This window comes from Argopecten irradians, chromosome 11 (assembly GCF_041381155.1).
Source record: "Argopecten irradians isolate NY chromosome 11, Ai_NY, whole genome shotgun sequence".
Lineage (NCBI taxonomy): Eukaryota > Metazoa > Mollusca > Bivalvia > Pectinida > Pectinidae > Argopecten > Argopecten irradians.
Window position 1 is genome coordinate 21,388,267 of NC_091144.1, and position 6,227 is coordinate 21,394,493.

Below are 6,227 nucleotides of genomic sequence, written 5' to 3' on the forward strand. Positions count from 1 at the left end.
TTTCGATACTATTACGATTTTTGTTTCCAAATGTTTTTTGAAACTACCTCACTTTTGGTCGTCCATAGTTGAGCGTTCGTCTGTGAGAAATGGTTCGAGATCTATCTTATGTTTCTTACAAATTGGGAATTCTGCTTCTTCGTAATATTATCAAAACGTTTAGTTTATTAGATTAGCGTCCTAGGTTATACAAGGACGGTCTCCCATGTCTGCAAAGTGTTTGCCTATTTTCAGATTTATGTGACTGTATGAACGCTTTTCATAGTCTTCGCGGTTTGCCCAATGAGATAGCACTACAATATTACCGTAGTTTCCCCTCCCCAAAAAACCCCAACAAAAACAAACAAACAAAAACAACACCACCTAAAGAGGAGAGGCTGTCATGCCTTACAATATTGCTAGTACTTCATTCCAAATTGTGCTGAATAAGGTTTACATTGGTGAAATATAATCAACTGTACTCAGCATTTATTAAGAAATACAAGCTACGTACCAGACTTTGTAGGCTATTTAAATATTTAACGGTATGTCCATGTACTCGTTGTTGAAATATTGTCAATCAAATACATATATCTGATACTATGTGTGATTATACCTACATGTTGCCATTTTGTCTGCATAAAGAAGAAAATTCGTGATATTTTGTTCATCGGGAATGACTCAAACTCGTTTTTTTTTTAAATCAAATAAGCAGCCAAAATGGTATTTACACAAAATGCAATTTGTTCTCTACCTTCCCCTGTACTTACGTTGGTGTTGCTAAAGGGTTTTGTCTATTTGAATATATATATATATCTTGGGAATGTTTGCTTGTTTGATTTATTAACGTCCTAGTAACAGCTATGGTCATGTATGGACGGCCTCTCGTGTATGTGGTATGTTGCGTGTATGTTGTGCAAGGTGTGTGTTGTGGGAGACTGCGGTTTATTTCTTGGGAGTGTAAATTTAAGTAACATTTTTGTGTGCAAAAATGTGAAATTACCAGTTTTGTGGTTATGATAATGACCCTTATGACCCTTAAAATAGACTGTAATTTACATAAAAGAGTATTGCACTCGTGTTTCTAGATAAGAATTGAAATAAAAATCAAGAAAAAGTGTTGAATTTGATTTTTTGTTTTATTTTTTTATACATTTTTAAAATCGCATAATCGTCATATGGATAAGACTTTGGTATACATGATGTGCAAACCTTGAGGTAAAATGTCTTACCATAGGTATTGGATAGTGATGCGGTATTCATTTGACATAATGATATTGTATTGGAGTATTTGGACGTCATATACATATCATCGTACATATATATAGATGATAAATAATAAAAAATAACAAATAAATGGAATTAGTTTAAAAAAAAATACATATTTGCAAAAAGCAACACTGCCTTCCATCCGATAACCATGGAATTTCATCTTGTTAAGAGTTTTCTTAGAAAACTAGTTTTTTGAGAATAAACCTAAAATATAAAGCTGCTAGACTGTCCAGATGTTTTTTTAAGAATTTAAAATGTTTTCTTCACTTTTCTTCATTGTTTTATTTTCTCTTACCATAAAGATTTCTCTTTCAAATACTCCCTTGACACCACTTTACTTCTGACATTTAGATTAGTGTCCGCACAGTAGGTCGTAGTCTACAAACGCAAGCGTTTCTGCTTAGTGTTCCGCATATAGGAAGTAAGAAAAACCGGCAAGCCGTTAGTACAATGTGGTCTCTCTAAAGCAAAAAATGTTTGCCCTTTTACAAGACTGCTGGCAATGTTTTTCTCTTTCTTAATATTGAAATACTTCCCTTTTCCATCTATTTCCCTCATTAAATGACCTCAGTTGTTACGACATTAAGCCCAATCAATAACCAACCGATTATAGTTTTACTCTATGCCAGTAAATAATATATTTTTGTCAGGCTTTGGTGTTACAATTCATAGATCTCCTTTGTTTGTTTGTTTGATTAATTAACGTCCTATTAACAGCTATGGTCATGTAAGGACGGCCTCCCATGTATGCGGTGTGTTGCGTGTATTTTGTGCGAGGTGCGTGTTTCGGGAGACTGCGGTATATTCATGTTGTGTCTTCTTGTATAGTGGAACTTTTGCCCTTTTTATAGTGCTATATCACTGAAGCATGCCGCCGAAAACACCAAGCAACATACCCCACCCGGTCACATTATACTGACAACGGGCGAACCAGTCGTCCCACTCCCTGTATGCTGAGCGCTAAGCAGGAGCAGAAACTACCACTTTTACAGACTTTGGTGTGTCTCGGCCAGGGGACAGAACCCAGAGCCTTCCTCACAGGGGCGAACGCTCAACTCAAGGCCAAAAAAGTGAGGCGGTGCCAAGGTAGGCATTAGGAAGGATAAAGTCAGTTAGGAAGAATAGAAAAGATAAGATCCTAAATTTAGTCGCCTTTTACGATCATGCAATAGGGGCAGCAGGTACAATTCTAACGATCTCCTTCAATATATGTTCTAGCTACTTACAGTATGAACCTAATCTACACTCCATTCCAAAGACAAAGACAAAGGAAATTTTGCTATTGATGTTACAACAGGATCGACCAATGATTTGTATGTTTATAATAAAATCCCGATTACATTATTCAAGAATTGCTAATGGAATAATAATCTACTCACAGAAAATTCTTAGACATTCGAGTGACTACCTCTGACGTTCTGGCGCGATTTTGTTTGGTTTTACCTCCCTGAATATGCTCAGATATTACTTATGTACATCAACGATCCCTCTCAAGCGTCTAAATGACGTTCTTAGACGGGAATCTTTATATTTATGTCAGGATCGTGACTGCGTTTGCTCGTCACGCCAGTCACATTGACAAGACCGTTGCCCCATATCCGGCGCTAATGACTACCAAAGGAAGCGTATTGCCAGATTCTGTAGGTTGCTTTGGCGGTTGCCATAGCAAAGTTATGCCATAAATAAACTAATGGAATTATCGTTCGTAATCACGTTAAGCCTTTTTTTCCAGTGATCCTGAAAATAATCGAGAAAGTGTGAAGATTTCATGCGCGCCACACTCTAGGCTATCATAACAGCATCTTAACGGAAATGTCTATTATTGATGATCAGCAGGGTTGCGGAATAGTCCATTTGCCGAAACGCGTTGTTATGCATCCGCCATATTGTTTACGTTACTATGTCACGTGACAGTAGGACATTCTTCACGGCGCGCCATATTCAAAGTCATGTCTAGGATAGTGCGAGAAATGTAAACAACTTTAAAATTGACTGCACGCTTTAATTTGATGAGAGTTCCACAGTTGCGAGATTATCTACGGGATAGAGGAATATCTGTTACGGGGTACAGTAAGGTCCAATTAATTAGATTAGATGAAATAGTCGAAGAAATCGGCGTTCCAACAGACGTAGATTTACAGCAATGTCCTACTGTCACAGATAAGGTTACGACTCTGGGTCTCGGTTTTACAGATTCCTTTGCTGTATCGGGGTTTTCTGAAGATTTGTCCAGTATACGTTGCGTATTAATATACGACATCTTCAATTTCCTCATTCACAGAAGATCAGATTACGATCGCAGAAAAATAAAAGCCTACAAGTCATATGAGGAATACAGACTGTTTAATGATGGTTATGTAGAAAGTGTACAATTCAATCCTCTACACAATGATGACAAATATTGCAAGTTAAAATGTCAAGTAAAACCAACACAAAAGGACAAAACATATCTCAACAAAACACATTATGAGCTTTGGATATTGATGGAAAAGACCGGTGATATTGCCTTAGCCTACTGCCAGTTTCCTGGAGGGTAAGGGAAATGATATGTATTTCATTAATCTCAGATGGAATAAAAAGTAAAATTTACAGTTCATATATCATAACAAAGCAGGCAATGCTTTGGATTCCTGTAGTAATTTCAGTATTCAGTGTCATAAGTAATTTACTTTTTAAGACTGATGTTTATTAAGATTACAAATTAATTTATTTATACCCTCGCAATATCAGAAGAATACTATGCTAGGCTAGGCCAACTAGATAAAAGTATTCGTTCTGATAAAAATATATGACATAGGTTTGATGTAAATAAGAAAAAAACAAAATAACAGAATAGAATTAATTTTCATTGGATGAAAACCGACTTATATCTCGGTTGTTCAAGTTATAATGTCTGTTTCATTAAACAAAATCCACAATTTTAGTGCGGACGGGGCTTGTCACCATATCGCAGCAAGTTTGTTTGAGATTAAGGCCTTTGAACCACAATCCTGCACAGATGGTGAAAATAGATGGCAAAGACGGCCACGACAACATGATGAACCTGTTCCTATCCAATCACTAAAGATACATACTGCAAGGTAGGCAATCTTAACACAAGACATTGTTTACATGTGGTTGACTCAAAGAAATCAAAAGTGTTTAGATCATTCCATAAAAAAAATCCATGAACCTTAAAGTATTTTCAGAACATGCAAGAGACAAGGTCAACATCTAGCTTTACTCAAACATTATCAGCTAAACTGTCTTAACAATTATAATTATAAACAAAATGCACACGTCAATTGTTTTGAAAGAAAAATGCAAGTTCAATCTCAAACAGCAATATAATAAGATTATTTTTAGATTTTAAGTAGATTGTTGGTGTACATATTTGAAAAGTGTTAAACATTGTTGGTGTTGATAACTTTCATTCATAAGGTACAGAATGAGTGAATCTGACACTGACAGAGACCGGCCGTATTGTGACACATTTGACCCCCGACAGGCTATGCATCAGAATGGACCTTGTGAAGAAAACATTAGAGTCTTTACCCAACAGTTAATGCAGGTACATTATAACTGATAAATTTCAACTCTACACATTGAAAATGAGTTATCATTTGCAATAAATCCCTTAGTACACCTCTCTTCAATTGATTTAAGTTTTAACCAAAATTTCTTTAAAATATTTAAAGGAAAATTATATAATTATATCAAACATCATTTACATGTGCTGTAATTTTATATTACACAGTAATATATTATATAACAAAAGTATTCTACAAAAGTATCATTTTGACAATTTACAGCATATTACTTTTTATAAAAAATACACAACTACAATACATAATAAAATAGATACACATACTCCTTATTTTGTAGATCAATCCGAACATACAAGTTTTAGATATATTGACAGAACCTATGGAAACTGACGAAAATGAGACCATTGACCACACTGGACCAAGATTGTTTGGAATCAAAAGCGAATAAGTTTATTGCGGACATCAAATTTCAAAAAAGTTGTATGTCACACCAGGTCTAACAGAAGTGCTCCATCCCTTTTACAAACACTAGCTGAGGGCAATTTTGCGCAAGACTCCTTTGTACCATCATTAATTTGGGGACATAAAAAAGAAAAGGTGGCTAAAGCAATCTACAAGAAAGCTTTGCAAAAGGTACACAAAAGGCTTCAGATCAAAGAATCAGGGTTAGTCGTCAGTACAGAGCATCCATTTCTTGCATGTCGTCCAGATGGGATAGTGTCATGCCATTGGGTCATGAACCAAGATTACTAGAGGTGAAGTGTCCTTACAGCTATAGGCATTAAAGTGCAAAGCAAGCAGCTTTTGAAAAAGGCTGTTCAGAAATAAACGGTGCGCTTACTCTTCATCAAGTTCAATGTCAGCTAGGGATATGTGGCTTATCACTGTGCTATCTAGTCATTTACACTTCGAGAGGTATCGAGGTCATTGGGGTCAATTTCAACGCAGAGTTCTACCAATCAATGGTTTTCAATCTAAGTAAATACTTTAAAACTGAGATGGTACCAGCTTGTTTGTTTGTTTGATTAATTAACGTCCTATTAACAGCTATGGTCATGTAAGGACGGCCGCCATGTATGCGGTGTGTTGCGTGTATGTTGTGCGAAGTGCGTGTTTTGGGAGACTGCGGTATATTCATGTTGTGTCTTCTTGTATAGTGGAACTGTTGCCCTTTTTATAGTGCTATATCACTGAAGCATGCCGCCGAAGACACCAAGCAAAACACTCCACCCAGTCACATTATACTGACAACGGGCGAACCAGTCACTTCTCCATGAAAAGAGTAAATATATATGCAACAACCATATCATGATTACTTATCCTGTACTGGTAATTTGATGTTTTAAACAAATAGTTAAATTGTAAACATGGAACAATATGTAATTGCATAATTGATGATATAACTGTTTACTTTACGAGTTTTAAATCTAAATTGCATAGAGCAGAACA